This window comes from Arachis ipaensis, chromosome B5 (genome assembly GCF_059453495.1).
Source record: "Arachis ipaensis isolate K30076 ecotype BB chromosome B5, ASM5945349v1, whole genome shotgun sequence".
Taxonomy (NCBI): Eukaryota; Viridiplantae; Streptophyta; class Magnoliopsida; order Fabales; family Fabaceae; genus Arachis; species Arachis ipaensis.
This window is the reverse complement of record NC_142440.1, coordinates 45,159,455-45,176,903: the sequence shown is the minus strand read 5'-3', so window position 1 is coordinate 45,176,903 and position 17,449 is coordinate 45,159,455. Positions and strand designations below refer to the sequence as shown.

General features: G+C 40.2%; 1 non-coding gene across 1 annotated transcript; it reads left to right on the top strand.

Moving 5' to 3' along the window:
- The first annotated feature begins 16,613 nt into the window (after positions 1–16,613).
- Positions 16,614–16,721, top strand: LOC148564044 (small nucleolar RNA R71). Its single transcript, XR_015884453.1, has one exon. It is a non-coding gene; the product is annotated as a small nucleolar RNA R71 (small nucleolar RNA).
- The last annotated feature ends 728 nt before the right edge of the window (positions 16,722–17,449 follow it).

Here is a 17,449-nt window from a genome sequence, read left to right as displayed (position 1 = left end):
GTTGATTCTTGAACACAGCTACTTTATGAGTCTTGGCCGTGGCCCTAAGCACTTTGTTTTCCAGTATTACCACCGGATACATAAATGCCACAGACAAATAACTGGGTGAACCTTTTCAGATTGTGACTCAACTTTGCTAAAGTCCCCAATTAGAGGTGTCCAGGGTTCTTAAGCACACTCTTATTTTTTCTTTGGACCTTGACTTTAACCGCTCACTCTCAAGTTTTCACTTCACACCTTCACGCCACAAGCACATGGTTAGGGACAGCTTGGTTTAGCCGCTTAGGCCATGATTTTATTCCTTTAGGCCCTCCTATCCACTGATGCTCAAAGCCTTGGATCCTTTTTATTACCCTTGCCTTTTGGTTTTAAGGGCTATTGGCTTTTTGCTCTTGCCTTTTGGTTTAAAGAGCTTTCGGCTTTTTCTGCTTGCCTTTTCTTTTTCTTTCTCTTTTTTTTTCGCTATTTTTTTTCTTTTCTTTCTGCAAGCTTTTGTATTCACTGCTTTTTCTTTCTTCAAGAATGATTTTTATGATTTTTCAGATTATCAAATAACATGTCTCCTTTTTCCTTATTCTTCAAGAGCCAACATATTTAACATTCATAAACATCAACTTCAAAAGACATATGCACTGTTCAAGCATTCATTCAGAAAACAAAAAGTATTGTCACCACATCAAAATAATTAAACTAGTTTCAAGGATGAATTCGAAACCATGTACTTCTTGTTCTTTTGTAACTAAAACATTTTTCATTCAAGAGAGGTGATGGATTCATATTCATAACTTTAAGGCATAGACACTTAGACACTAATGATCATGTAATAAAACACAAATATAAATAAACATAAAGCTCAAAAATTGAAAAACAGGAAAATAAATAAACAAGGAGATTAAGGAATGAGTCCACCTTAGTGAGGGTGGCGTCTTCCTCTTCTTGAAGAACCAATGGTGCTCTTGAGCTCCTCTATGTCTCTTCCTTGCCTTTGTTGCTCCTCCCTTATGGCTCTTTGATCTTCTCTAATTTCATGGAGGATGATGGAATGCTCTTGGTGCTCCACCCTTAGTTGTCCCATATTGGAACTTAATTCTCCTAGGGAGGTGTTGATTTGCTCCCAATAGTTTTGTGGAGGAAAGTGCATCCCCTGAGGCATCTTAGGGATTTCATGGTGGGAAATTTCCTCATGCTCTTGTTGAGGTCCATGATCTCTTGTTTGTTCCATCTTTTTCTTTGTGATGGGCTTGTCCTCTTCAATGAGGATGTCTCTGGCCTTAGGTGCCATAAATGGTTATGGAAAAACAAAAAGCAATACTTTTACCACACCAAACTTAAAATGTTTGCTCGTCCCCGAGCAAAAAAAGAAAGAAAGAAGTAGAAGAAGAAGAGAAATGGAGGAGAGGGAAATTATTTTGAATTTGAAGGTGGGTGGGGTTTTTGGGGAAGAGAAGAAGGATGTGATTAGTGAAGAGGTGATGGGGAAGAGTGATTGAGTTGATTGGTGAGGGGTATTTGGGGAAGAGAGTTATGAAAAGGTGTGAAGAGGAGAGAAGAAGGTTAGGTGGGGATCCTGTGGGGTCCACAGATCCTGAGGGAATTTTGTGGGGTCCATAGATCCTGAGGTGTCAAGGATTTTTCATCCCTGCACCCTTTAGACGTGTAAAACGCCCTCTGTAGGCAATCCTGGCGTTTAACGCCAGATTGTAGCATGTTTCTGGCATTAAACGCCACTTCCTTGCTTGTTGTCTATAGCATGTTTCTAGCGTTGAACGCCAGTATGGTGCATGTTTCTGGCGTTAAACGCCAGTCTGATGCTTGTTTCTGGCGTTTAACGCCAGATTTCCTCTGGGTGCAATCCTGGCGTTTAAATGCCAGACTGCTGCTTGTTTCTGGTGTTTAACGCCAGTTTCATGCTCTGTTTTGGCGTTAAACGCCAGCCAGATGCTCCTTACTGGCGTTTAAATGCCAGTAAGCCCTTCCTCCAGGGTGTGCTATTTTCAATGCTATTTTTCATTCTGTTTTCAATTTTTCAGTAGTTTTTGTGACTCCACATGATCATCAACCTAATAAAACATGAAATAACAAAGAGAAAATAAAATAAAAATGATTAAATAACATTGGGTTGCCTCCCAACAAGTGCTTCTTTAATGTCAATAGCTTGACAGTGAGCACTCATGGAGCCTCACAGATAATCAGAGCAAGGTTGGGACCTCCCAACACCAAACTTAGAGTTTGGTTATGGGGATTCAACACCAAACTTAGTGTTTGGTTGTAGCCTCCCAACACCAAACTTAGAGTTTGACTGTGGGGGCTTTTGTTGGCTCTGCAGTGAGAGAAGCTTTTCATGCTTTCTCTCCATGGTTACAGAGGGAGATCCTTGAGTTTGAAACACAAGGTCATCCTCATTCAGTTGAAGGACTAACTCTCCTCTGTCTACATCAATCACAGCTCTTGCTGCGGCTAGGAAGGGTCTTCCAAGGATGATGGATTCATCCTCATCCTTCCCAGTGTCTAGGATTATAAAATCAGCAGGGATGTAAAGGCCTTCAACCTTTACTAGTACGTCCTCTACTTGTCCATAAGCCTGTTTTCTTGAGTTGTCTACCATCTCTAATGAGATTCTGGCAGCTTGCACCTCAAAGATTCCCAGTTTCTCCATTACAGAGAGTGGCATGAGGTTTATCCCTGACCCAAGGTCACATAAAGCCTTCTCAAAGGTCATGGTGCCTATGGTACAAGGTATTAAGAACTTTCCAGGATCCTGTTTCTTCTGAGGCAATGTCAGTTGATCCAGATCACTCAGTTCATTGATGACCAAGGGAGGTTAATCTTTCCAAGTCTCATTACCAAATAATTTGGCATTCAGCTTCATGATTGCACCAAGGTACTTGGCAACTTGCTCTTCAGTAACATCTTCATTCTCTTCAGAAGAAGAATATTCATCAGAGATCATGAATGGCATAAGGAGGTTTAATGGAATCTCTATGGTCTTCAGATGAGCCTCAGAGTCCTTTGGTTCCTCAGAGGGAAACTCCTTATTGATCTCTAGACATCCCAAGAGGTCTTCCTCACTGGGGTTCACGTCCTCTCCCTCCTTTGTAGGTTCGGCCATGATGATCAATTCAATGGCCTTGCACTCTCCTTTTGGGTTTTCTTCTGTATTGCTTGGGAGAGTACTAGGAGGGGTTTCAGTGATCCTTTTACTCAGCTGGCTCACTTGTGCTTCCAAATTTCTAATGGAGGACCTTGTTTCATTCATGAAACTTAGAGTGGCCTTAGATAGATCAGAGACTATGTTTGCCAAGCTAGATGGGGTCTGCTCAGAACTCTCTGTCTTTTGCTGAGTGGATGATGGAAAAGGCTTGCTATTGCTAAACCTGTTTCTTCCAACATTATTAAAGCCTTGTTGAGGCTTTTATTGATCCTTCCATGAGAGATTTGGGTGATTTCTCCATGAGGGATTATAGGTGTTTCTGATGAGACACAGAAGTTGGCGAATTAAAAATTATTAAAATAGTTACGTTGCAAGTATAGTTCTTAACTCACCGAAAATCTGCCTATCAATTTAGAAATATGTCACAGAGAGTTTAAATTAAAAATTACTGGGAGTTTAAGTCCCAGGTCGTCTCCCAACGAGTTGCAGAAAAGTGTGCTATTTTATTAATCAGATGTTCCAAGAAGTTGAGTTAAGTAGGTGGAAAATTAAATTGAAAAAATTCAAATAATATGAATAGAAGCCTTGACTGGGAGTTGATTAGTTGGAATCTCTATCATTGATGGGATGATTTCAAGATTAATTTATAATTAATGGTTGTTCTGTTTAGTTATCCTTTACTAGGTAAGGGAAAGTCAAACAAGTTGGAATGCTAGATCTATTCACGAGTTGCAACCCACTTAGTTCAAAGGGATTGGTGTTAGTGATTAGATAACAATCCAACAGTTAACCCAATTACAATTTTTCTTTCAATCCTTCCAACTCAAGAGTTCCTTTCAATCAACTCCCTACCAAGTGGGGGAACTACTCACTCATTGTAAATAATAAATCCATAACACATGAAAGGGAATTAAAAGAAGACATGATTATTGGAATGGAAAATAAATTAAATTGGAAGAAATAAATTAAAATCATGAAAGTATTCAAATGACAAAGTTGAACAAAGCAAAGAATATGGAAGAATAAAACCAAGTTAAGAGAACGAACTAGAATGATGAAGTCTTGATGAGGAAATAACTCTTCTCAATGTTCCAATGCTAAGACCAATTGAAAATTGAAATTCTTAAACCTAGAGAGAGAAACCTAAGGAGTAAAACTAGATCTAAAACTAAAACTGTGTAGAATGAATGTTCTTCTTTGTTTCTGCATATTCTCTGGCTCTAGTCTGTTGTTCCGGGCCAAAAACTAGGTCGAAATAAGGTCCAAAATCGCCCCCAGCGAATCCTGCAGATTATGCAGATCGCACATGTCACGCGATCGCGTTATCCATGAGGATGCGTCATTCACGCTTTTCCTTGCCACGCGTTCGCGTCGTCCACGCTACCGCGTCGCTTGAGCTTTTCCAATCCGCGCGGCCGCGTGAGCCATGCGGCCGCGTCACTGCAATTTGCTCTCCTTCGCGCGGTCGCGTGAGCCATGCGACCGCGTCACTTCTCGCTGGTTATCTCTTCAAATTCTTGTGTTCCTTCCATTTTTCCTAGCTTCCTTTCCAATCTCCAACTCATTTATGCCCTATAAAGTCTGAAACACTCAACACACAGATCACGGCATCGAATGGAATAAAGGAGAATAAAAATTACATAATTAAAGTCTCTAGGAAACAGTTTTCAAACATGTTATAAATTTAGGAAGGAATTATAATTTCATGCTAATTTAATGAATAAGTGGGTAAGGATCATGATAAAACCACACAATTAAACACAATATAAACCATAAAATAGTGGTTTATCAACCTCCCCACACTTAAACATTAGCATGTCCTCATGCTTAATTGAAGGAGATAAGGAAATAAGTATGAACATGTAGAAACTCATGAAATGCAATGCAAGCCTATATATATATAAATAAGTGCAACTATATGATTCTTGCCCACTTGATCAAAAGTAAATAAGCTCTTCAAAATAATTACAAATCAAATTCCACTAATTCTATCATTAAACAATAAAACAGATAAAGGTGCAAGAAGATAGCTCATGAAAGCAGGGAACATGAAAATTCAAGCATTGAACCCTCACTGATAATGTATGTACGCTCTAATCTCTAGTGTATAGGGTAATCACTCTATCCTTCTCTAATCATGCTTTCTAACTTTTGTTCTTCTCCTAACCAATCAACAATAGTTAATATACCAATGCAAACATCATGAGGTCTTTTCAAGGTTGTAATGGGGCTAAGGTACAGGTAGGGGTATACATTTGGTCAAGTGAGCTAATAAATTGAATCTTTAATTAACCCAAGCTCCAACCCAACTTGTATATTTTTAATGTAATCTTAAAGTTCATACCTAGCTACCCAGAATTCCCTTTTTTAATCCATACTTATGTGTCAACTTTGTATTTGATTTTATCATATGTGCATTGATCTTTGAGTTCTGAATTTAACATTGGGGTAATTTTGTCCCCTTATTTATTTATTATTATTCTTATTATTATTATTTTATTTTTTTTGACATATAGCTTATCAATGCACATAGATTTTTAATTCTTATAGTTTCACATGAGTAGGTATCCAAATTCCCATTAAATTCTCATGACACATTCCCTTAACAACTTTTGTTCCCACAATTTCCCATACTTAACTAGCACACACAATTCTATCTTAAGCTAACCAAAGATTCAATTTGGGATATACAATCATTTTTCAGCTTAAGGTTAGTAACGTGGTAAAATATAGAACAAATGGGATTTAAAGGCTCAAAGTGGTTAACAAAGGTAATTGAAAAGGGTAGGCTTAATTTGGATCAGTGAGTTTAAACAAATAATGGCCTCAATCATGTGCAAGCATGCAAATATAATAAATATTGGACATATAAGATAAAACAAAATATAGATTACAATCATAGAGAAGTAAACACACAAGAATGAAATAATTATGGTTAAATAATGTAACCATACATAAAGGCTCAAATCTTTCACAGGTTGTGTGTTCTTTAGCTCAAATATCATGTTCCAAATACAACTCAAGCAAATTTATCATAAAAATTTTGAAAAATTAGTGAAATTTTGTTCCAAAGATAGAGTCTTAAAAGAAACTTATTGTCTTTTCAATCAAGTAGAACATGCATGTAACTATCCTAACCTATGCAATTTATTTTATTCTATAAAAGAAAGAAAATCTAACTAAAATATCCTAATTATTGGTGCTAGGGAAAAGAAATTACCTCCGAAAGTCAGGTACTGACCGACCTCCCCACACTTAAGGCTTTGCACCGTCCTCGGTGCCGTCTGTCAGGAACAGGGGTGGGCTGGTAGCAGTATCTTCACAGTCGGGACCATTATGGCTCCCGGTGCCGGTAAAAGAAGTGGAGTCCGGGGTATCTGAGTCCCTGAAGTGTCCCTTGAGTAGCTCCTTGAGGTGTTTGAATCGGCGCTCGTTACGGCGCTCTCTCATCTTTGCTTTCTGTGCTTGCCGATCCAACCTCTCGATTATCTGCTGGAGCAATTCATCAGTTGTAGGGGCTTGTGGTGTTGAAGAAGGATAATCTTCAACTGGAGTAGTAGGATGGCTTGTAGTGGCTGCTGGGAGTTTGAGGTATTTCCCGTTAGGGACATACTGATCATCTCGTGGAAGCACGGCCTTGGTGTCACCAGCTCTGTAGGAGACTCCGGCTGCTGAGACAAGATCTGAGACCAAGGCGGGGAAAGGTAAGTTGCCCACAATTTGTACATGTCCCATAGCATTCCGGATATGTCTTGAGAGATGCAGAGGTTGGTCTGTAAGGATGCACCATAGTAGAACAGCCATGTCCGCAGTGAAGGAGGACTCATGAGTTCTCGGAAAGACGTAATGGGACATGATCTGTGCCCAGACGCGAGCCTCCAAGGTGAGTGCTGAAGCCAAGATTCCCTTAAGGCGGGTACGGTGGTATCCGTAGATCCAACGGCTGCCAGGTAATGCGATAACTCTGAGAAAGGAGTCCCAGTCAAATTGGTACCTCTGGCACTTAAATGCGGTTTCTTGGAAGGCGTCCATTCCTTCTGGAATAGGGGAAAGACTCAGAGCTTGCTGAATGGCCTCTTCTGTGATGGGGACTTGCTTCTGCCGGACATAAACAGACTGCAGGGTTGGCATGTAGAAGTTAGAGTAGAACTCAACTACCCAAGAAAGATTGACCTGCCTTGGTTGTCTCCGTAGGAAACCCCATTGTCTTCGTTCAATTTGCGGCTCAACAAAGGTAGCAATATTGGACGGGAGGATAAGAAGGTATTCATTGTTATAGTTTCTTTCTGCCAGGATAGGGAACATCTGCTCACAGTAGCGATTGGGAAATCGTGCAGTGTCCTTTGCTGGAAAGGCTTTCTCCTTTTCATCAACCTTTATTATCCTCTTAACTCTTTTTGTTGAGAGCTTGACTGCGGTTGAAGAGGGCTCTGCTACTAATGCTCTTTTAGTTCCTCTTCTTGCTGGTGGTTTGGAAGTCGCTTTCTCCTTTCCTTTCGTGGTGGCCATCCTGAAAAGAGAGGAGAAAGTAAATTAAATTCAAATAGATATATAGCAAGGAAGAGAATGGAAGAGTGATGATGGATGCACATTAGGATGTCGATGACATTAACACATGCTCTCGAGTACATGTGAAAAGCCAACAATGGAAAATAGCTAGTGCATAGAAAGACAAGTGACTGCAAGGTGTTTATTGGCATGCCGGCAAAGGGCATGAGTAGCATAGACCAAGCAATACTTTGTAACAAACCATCACGTTTGTATTGACAATTAAATTCATTTAATACAATGGTAGAGGAAAGTTGTGAAAAGCAAGCATTGAATAGTATAACAACATAGAGAAGTGCATAATGCCATTTGAGCTTTTTCACAAACACATAGCATGCATGATGAATAAGGTATAGAAAATATGAAGGTGAACATGCAAGCAATCCCTTGAATAGAATAAAAATAATTGTCAAACAATTTGCAACAATCCACAAGCATATAATGAGGGATAATGACTAAAAAAAAAATTTCTAACACCATGTAAAAAGAAAAAGAAAAAGAAAGAAAATATGAATAATGAAAAGAAAAAGAAAAGAAAAGAAAATACATATAAAATAATAAGAATGATAGAAAAAGAAAGAGGGAAGAAGAAAGTAAAACCTTGTTAATGGATGTGAGATAGAGAGTGAAAGGTAAGATAGAAGGGGGAAGGGGGAAATAAGGAAGAAAAAGGAAAATTGGGATTTGGAGGAGAGAAAGATAAGATAAGTGGCAATTTTAGGTTGAGCTGTGCGGCGCATGCGACGCAACCGCGTGGGGCACGCGTTCGCATGGATGCGCTTCAAGTATGGTGACGCGATCGCGTCGGTCACACGGTCGCGTGACCCATGTTATGCGTCTGGCGCGAGTGCAGCCTCGCTCCAGCACAACTCTCTGTTCAAATTAAATTGTTTGCCATAATTGGGACGGCGCGATCGCGTGGGTCACGCGATCGCGTGAGTGTGCGCCAGGAAATGGATGACGCGGCCGCGTCGGCGACGCAGCCGCGTCGGCGACGCGGTCGCGTGATAAAGATTGTGCTTCCAGCACCAATCCAGCATCACTCTCGCACAATATTTCATTGTGCACCCTTTTACGTCGAAAACGCAGGGCACGCGGCCGCGTGGGAGGCCATGATTCCCAAGCGACGCGAATGATTTGTGCCATTGGCACGCCTCCAGCCACACTCCAGCGTAACTTTCTGTTCATTTTTATTTTTCTTTACTCTCCCTGTGACGCGGACGCATCGCTGATGCGATCGCGTCGCATAGCAAAATAATATTTTTTTATATGCAGATGTAAATGCACAAAATGCACTGATAAAAAGAAGAGTTATTGAATAGGAAAAACTAAAAATAAAGAAAAGAACGATCATACCATGGTGGGTTGTCTCCCACCTAGCACTTTGCTTTAACGTCCGTAAGTTGGACGCTCCACTAGCTCAATCTTCTGCTATGTGGGGATCTTCCAAGAGGAAGATCTCAAGCTCCTTGTTTCTCTGCATCTTCTCGCCATGGTATAGCTTCAGGCGTTGTCCATTAACCTTAATAAGTTCAGAGCTTGAAGGATGGCTTAGGTGATAAACTCCGTATGGTTCGGCCTTCTCCACTTTATATGGACCTTCCCATCTTGATCTCAACTTACCTGGCATGAGCCTTAGTCGAGATTTGTAAAGGAGGACTAAATCCCCAGGTTGGAACTCTTTCTTCTTGATGTTTTGATCATGTACAGCCTTCATCTTTTCCTTGTATATTCTGGAGTTTTCATAAGCCTCTAGGCGAAGGCTCTCCAGTTCCTGCAGTTGCAACTTCCTTTCAGCTCTGGCTTTCTCAATTCCCATGTTGCACTCCTTAACTGCCCAAAAAGCTCTGTGTTCTACTTCAACTGGGAGATGACAAGCTTTTCCATAAACCAAGCGGAAAGGGCTCATCCCAATGGGTGTCTTGTATGTTGTTCTATATGCCCAGAGTGCATCTTGTAGCCTGGTGCTCCAGTCTTTTCTATGAGGCTTTACTATCTTTTGCAAGATACACTTAATTTCTCTGTTTGACACCTCGGCTTGCCCATTAGTTTGGGGATGGTAAGCTGTTGCGACTTTATGAATTATCCCATGCTTCTTCATTAATCCTGTTAGTCTCCTGTTACAAAAATGGGTGCCTTGATCGCTCACGATTGCTCGTGGTGATCCGAAGCGACATATAATATGGTTTCTCACAAAGAAAACAACAGTGTTAGCATCATCAGTGTGGGTAGGAATTGCTTCCACCCATTTGGAAACATAATCCACAGCTAACAATATATAAAAATATCCATTAGAATTTGGAAATGGACCCATGAAGTCAATGCCCCAAACATCAAAAATTTCACAGAAAAGCATAATTTGTTGAGGCATCTCATCCCTCCTGGATATATTACCAAATTTTTGGCATCGGAGACAAGATTTACAAAACTCAGCAGCGTCTCTAAAAAGAGTAGGCCACCAGAATCCACAGTCTAAGATCTTTCTAGCTGTTCTTTGAGGGCCAAAATGTCCTCCACTCTCAGATGAGTGACAGGCCTCTAAAATGGACTGGAATTCTGATTGAGGCACACAACGTCTAATTACTTGATCAGCACCACATCTCCATAAATATGGGTCATCCCATGTATAATATTTAGACTCACTTTTCAGCTTGTCTCTTTGATGCTTAGAAAAATTTGGAGGAAATGTGCGGCTAACTAAATAATTAGCAACAGGTGCATACTAAGGGATTACCTCAGATACTGCTTGCAGGTTATCAAAAGGAAAATTATCATCTATAGGAGTAGAATCATCCTTAATATGCTCAAGGCGACTCAAGTGGTCTGCCACTAAATTCTGATTACCACTCCTATCCTTTATTTCTAAATCAAATTCTTGTAACAGCAGTATCCAACGTATAAGTCTTGGTTTGGACTCCTTTTTAGCTAATAGATACTTTAAATCTGCATGGTCTGAATACACTACTACTCTAGTACCAAGTAAATAAGCTCAGAATTTATCCAGAGCAAAAACAATAGCAAGAAGCTCTTTCTCAGTAGTAGTATAGTTGGACTGGGCAGTGTCTAAAGTCTTAGATGCATAGGCAATAACGAAAGGATCCTTACCTTCACGCTAAGCCAGCGCTGCTCCTACTGCATGGTTGGAAGCATCGCACATGATTTCAAACGGCTGGCTCCAATCTGGTCCTCTCACAATTGGAGCTTGAGTCAGAGCAGTCTTCAGCTTATCAAACGCTTGTTTGCAATCCTCACTGAACTCGAACTCAATATCCTTCTGCAATAATCTGGATAAGGGAAGTGCGACCTTACTAAAGTCCTTAATAAATCTCCTGTAAAAACCTGCATGGCCAAGGAACGAACGGACTTCCCTCACAGAAGAGGGGTAAGGTAGACTAGAAATAACATTCACCTTTGCTGGGTCTACAGAAATGCCATTATTAGATACCACATGTCCTAATACAATTCCTTATTTAACCATAAAGTGACATTTTTCGAAATTTAATACAAGGTTTCTATTAACACATCTATCTAATACTCTAGATAATCCATCCAAGCAAAGGCTAAAAGAATCACCATAAACGCTAAAATCGTCCATAAAAACTTCCATACAGTCCTCAATAAGATCAGAGAAAAGACTCATCATGCACCTTTGGAAGGTAGCTGGTGCATTGCACAAGCCAAAGGGCATTCTCTTGTAAGCATAAGTCCCAAAAGGACATGTAAAAGTAGTCTTTTCCTGATCCTCAGGAGCTATATGAATCTGGAAATAACCTGTGTAACCATCTAAAAAGCAATAATGTGATTTACCTGACAGGCGATCCAGCATTTGATCAATGAATGGAAGTGGGTAGTGATCCTTACGGGTAGCTTGGTTGTGACGCCTGTAATCAATGCAGACTCTCCAAGCATTCTGAACTATAGTTGCTATGAGCTCTCCATGCTCATTCTTCACTGTAGTGACTCCAGACTTCTTGGGCACCACTTGTACTGGGCTTACCCATTCACTGTCTGAAATGGGATATATGATACCTGCTTCCAATAGTCTGGTCACTTCCTTTTTGATAACTTCCAAGATGGTGGGATTCAATCTTCTTTGGGGTTGACGGACAGGTCTTGCTCCCTCTTCTAAAAATATTCTGTGCTCACATACTTGAGGGTTGATGCCTACTATGTCTGCCAAGCTCCACCCAATTGCCTTCTTATGCTTCCTCAGCACATCAAGTAACTGCTCTTCTTGTTAAGAAGTAAGTTCCCTTGCAATGATAATTGGGAACCTCTGCTCATCTTCAAGATAAGCATATTTGAGATGCGGAGGGAGGGGTTTCAATTCTAACTTTTGATCATGGGCAGGCTCTGGATTATCTGGAGCTTGTGAAAATGACGAAGTGCCCTCATTGTCAGTTAAGAGGGTCCCCACACTTAGACCTTGTCTAGTGTGCCTCTCTTCAAACTCTTCCTTGTGAACTTCAGCTACACTTTCATCTATGACATCACACTGGAAGATAGAACGATCTTCTGGGGGGTTGTCAATGACTCCATTCAGATTGAAGATTACTATGCGGCCATCTATTTCAAAGGAGTATGTTCCTGAAAAAGCATCCAATTTGAATTTTGATGTCTTCAGGAATAGTCTTCCAAGTAGGATTGATGATGGCTTATCTGAATTATTATGGGGCATCTCCAAGATATAAAAATCAGTGGAAAATGTAAGCCCCTTAATGTTCACCAAAACATCTTCAGCAACTCCAGCCACTGTAATAATGCTTTTATCTACTAACAGAAAACGAGCTGCCGACCTTTTTAAGGGAGGGAGCCTCAAAATATCATATATAGACAAAGGCATTATACTGACACATGCTCCTAAATCACACATGTAATCATAAATTACTACACCACCAATAGTACAGCTAACTATACAAGGACCTGGATCACTACATTTTTCAGGTAATCCTCCCATTAAAGCAGATATAGAACTACCTAAAGGAATAGTTTCTAATTCATTAATTTTTTCTTTATGGATACGTAAGTCTTTTAGAAACTTTGCATATTTAGGTACCTGTTGAATAACATCAAAAAGAGGAACAGTTACCTCAACCTTTTTGAATATTTCTACCATTTTGGGGTCGGGTTCCAGCTGCTTCCTGGGCTTCCTTGCAAGTTGTGAAAATGAAATAGGAGTAGTATTTTCTGTGGTGTCTGCGTCTTTTGATGCTTCCTCCTGTGGTTGAGCTATTTCTTCTTCAGCTATGTCCTGTATGTCCTCTTCCTCTTCAACATCTTCTATTTCTACTACCTCTTCAGCTGAGGTGGGTTCTGGTGAGCTTAGTTCCTCCTGATTCCTCTCCTGTAGTGTGGTTCCAGACCTTAGGGTGATGGCATTAATGCCTCCCTTTGGATTGAGTAATGGTTGAGAGGGGATTCCAGTGGAGCTTGAAGGTTGATTACTGGAATTTTGCGTTCATCCAATCTGTGACATAAGAGCTTGCAAAGTAGAGGTGAGACCATTCAGACTGGCATTAATACTATTCATGATGTTACTTTCCATGGTCTGTTGTCTTCTCTCAAAAGATTGTCGTAGCTCTTCATTAGGAAATAAAGAAGAATGAGTAAATTGAGAGGTCTGTTGTTGATTGTTCTGTAGTCTTTGGTTTTGCCTCAGGTGAGGTGCTCTGTAAGGTTGATTCTGCTACCTGTTGTTGTTATTATTCCACCTCTGATTTCCCTGATTATCTCGGCCTCCTCTGTTATTGTTGTCCCTCAAATTCTGGTTAGAATTGTCCTGCCATCCATGGTTATTATTTCCACTTTGATTGTACCCTTGGTTGGGGCGGTCATAGAAGTTATGAGTGGATGCCACCATGTTGTCTTCTTGTTGGAGCTGCGGGCATTCATCAGTGTAATGGCTATAATCAGCACAGATTCTGTAAATTTTTTGTGGGACTAGTTGTTGGTTTTGCTGTGGTGGAGGAGCTTGAGCTTGCTGAGCCTGTTGTTGATTCAATTGCATCTGTTTCAGTAAGTTGGTCATCTCCCATATACTCTGAGCTAGAGCCGCAGTCTCTCTGCTAGAGGATACTTCTGCAACGGCTTTTGAACGACCTTGCTTTTGTCTGTGGTTCCTAGTAGATTCAGCTAAATCACTGATCAATTGCTAAGCCTCATCAGTGGTCTTGTACTTCTTCATAGACCCATTGCTAGCACTTTCCAATGTGGTCTTATCTTGGGGCCTCATGCCCTGTGTGATATAGCTAAGTAACACTATCTTGTCAATCATGTGGTGGGGGCATGCTTCCAGAAGATTATTGAAGCGCTCCCAGTATTCAAAGAGAGTCTCATTGTCATCCTGAACAATTGTGGAAATATCCTTCCTCAGTTTATCAGTAACTTCAGATGGAAAGAATTTCTCCAAAAACTCCTTTCTGAGTGTATCCCAGTTGGATACATTTGCTAGAGGTTGAGTGTAGTACCACTCTCTTGCTTTTCCCTCGAGAGAAAACGGGAAAGCTTTCAGCAAAATTGAAGTTTCATCAGTACCATCATGCCTGACAGTAGAACAAGCTGCCTGGAAATCTCTCAAGTGCTTAATAGGCTCTTGAGCAGGTAGGCCATGAAACTTGGGCATCAAATTTAGCAGTGCGGTCTTTATTTCAAAATCTGTAGCTACTGCTGGATGATGCGCTTGAAACGGTTGCATTGTAAAATCAGGGGCTCCTTCCTCCTAGATGGTAACTCTCCTAACTGTCATGTTCTGCACGTAAAACAACCGAATCAGTAGAACGGGGGCTGGTTTCTTCCTCAAGTTCACTTTCAGATCCGCCCTCAGAGCGGACTAACCGATGATGTTCTCGCCGTATTCGTGAAATAGTCCTTTCAATTTCAGGATTGAATATTAGCAAGCGCGGATCAGGAAGTGACGCGTCATTTGACGAAAGAAACATACAGCTCATAGTAGCAAAATAAAATAAAATACAAATAAATAAATTCTAATTAATAACTTTAGCACTCTATTGCAACTTCCCGGCAATGGCGCCAAAAATTGATGAGACACAGAAGTTGGCGAATTAAAAATTATTAAAATAGTTACGTTGCAAGTATAGTTCTTAACTCACCGAAAATCTACCTATCAATTTAGAAATATGTCACAGAGAGTTTAAATTAAAAATTACTGGGAGTTTAAGTCCCAGGTCGTCTCCCAACGAGTTGCAGAAAAGTGTGGTATTTTATTAATCAGATGTTCCAAGAAGTTGAGTTAAGTAGGTGGAAAATTAAATTAAAAAAATTCAAATAATATGAATAGAAGCCTTGACTGGGAGTTGATTAGTTGGAATCTCTATCATTGATGGGATGATTTCAAGATTAATTTATAATTAATGGTTGTTCTGTTTAGTTATCCTTTACTAGGTAAGGGAAAGTCAAACAAGTTAGAATGCTAGATCTGTTCACGAGTTGCAACCCACTTAGTTCAAAGGGATTGGTGTTAGTGATTAGATAACAATCCAACAGTTAACCCAATTACAATTTTTCTTTCAATCCTTCTAACTCAAGAGTTCCTTTCAATCAACTCCCTATCAAGTGGGGGAACTACTCACTCATTGTAAATAATAAATCCATAACACATGAAAGGAAATTAAAAGAAGACATGATTATTAGAATAGAAAATAAATTAAATTAGAAGAAATAAATTAAAATCATGAAAGTATTCAAATGACAAAGTTGAACAAAGCAAAGAACATGGAAGAATAAAACCAAGTTAAGAGAACGAACTAGAATGACGAAGTCTTGATGAGGAAATAACTCTTCTCAATGTTCCAATGCTAAGACCAATTGAAAAATGAAATTCTTAAACCTAGAGAGAGAAACGTATGGGAGTAAAACTAGATCTAAAACTAAAACTGTGTAAAATGAATGTTCTTCTTTGTTTCTGCATATTCTCTAGCTCTAGTCTGCTGTTCCGGGCCAAAAACTGGGTCGAAATAAGGTCCAAAATCGCCCCCAGCGAATCCTGCAGATTATGCAGATCGCACATGTCACGCGATCGCGTCATCCATGCGGACGGGTCATTCGCGCTTTTCCTTGCTACGCGTTCGCGTCGTCCACGCTACCGCGTCGCTTGAGCTTTTCCAATCCGTGCGGCCGCGTGAGCCATGCGGCCGCGTCACTGCGATTTGCTCTCCTTCGCGCGGTCGCGTGAGCCATGCGACCGCGTCACTTCTCGCTAGTTATCTCTTCAAATTCTTGTGTTCCTTCCATTTTTCCTAGCTTCCTTTCCAATATCCAACTCATTTATGCCCTGTAAAGTCTGAAACACTCAACACACAGATCACGGCATCGAATGGAATAAAGGAGAATAAAAATTACATAATTAAAGTCTCTAGGAAGCAGTTTTCAAACATGTTATAAATTTAAGAAGGAATTATAACTTCATGCTAATTTAATGAATAAGTGGATAAGGATCATGATAAAACCACACAATTAAACACAATATAAACCATAAAATAGTGGTTTATCAGTTTCCATAGGGTTCACCCATGTAATTCACCTCTACTATTGCAGGGTTCTCAGGATCATAAGCTTCTTCCTCAGAAGATGCCTCTTGAGTACTGTTGGATGCAGCTTGCATTCCATTCAGACTCTGAGAAATCATATTGACTTGCTGAGTCAATATTTTGTTCTGAGCCAATATGGCATTCAGAGTATCAATTTCAAGAACTCCCTTCTTCTGAGGCGTCCCATTACTTACAGGATTCCTCTCAGAAGTGTACGTGAACTGGTTATTAGCAACCATGTCAATGAGTTCTTAAGCTTCAGGAGGCATTTTCTTTAGGTGAATGGACCCACCTGCAGAATGGTCCAATGACATCTTTGATAGTTCAGATAGACCATCATAGAATATATCCAGAATGGTCCATTCTGAAAGCATGTCAGAAGGACACTTTTTGGTCAGTTGCTTATATCTCTCCCAAGCTTCATAGAGGGATTCACCTTCTTTCTGTCTGAAGGTTTGAACATCCACTCTAAGCTTACTAAGCTTTTGAGGAGGAAAGAACTTGGCTAAGAAAGCCGTGACCAGCTTATACCAAGAGTTCAGGCTATCTTTAGGTTGAGAGTCCAACCATACTCTAGCTCTGTCTCTTACAGCAAACGGGAAAAGCATAAGCCTGTAGACCTCGGGATCAACCCCATTGGTCTTAACAGTTTCACAAATCTGCAAGATTTCAGTCAAGAACTGAAAAGGATCTTCAGATGGAAGTCCATGAAACTTGTAGTTCTGTTGCATCAGAGAAACTAATTGAGGTTTCAGCTCAAAATTGTTTACTCCAATGGCAGGGATTGAGATGCTTCTTCCATGTAAATTGGAATTAGGTGCAGTAAAGTCACCAAGCATCTTCCTTGCATTGTTGTTATTTTCGGCCATGTTTTCTTCTTTTTCAAAAATTTCTGTCAGATTTTCTCCAGAGAGTTGTGCTTTAGCTTCCCTTAGCTTCCTCTTCAGAATCCTTTCAAGTTCAGGATCAGCTTCAACAAGAATGTTCTTATCCTTGTTCCTGCTCATTTGAAAAAGAAGAAGAGAGCAGAAAAGAAAATATGAAATCCTCTATGTCACAGTATAAAGATTCCTTTATGTGAGTAGAAGAAAGTAAGAATAGAAGAAGGAAAAGATGAGAATCCAAACACAGGGGTGAGGATAGAAGTGTTAATGGATGAACAAATAAATAGAAGGTGATTAGAGATGAGAGAAGAATTCGAAAA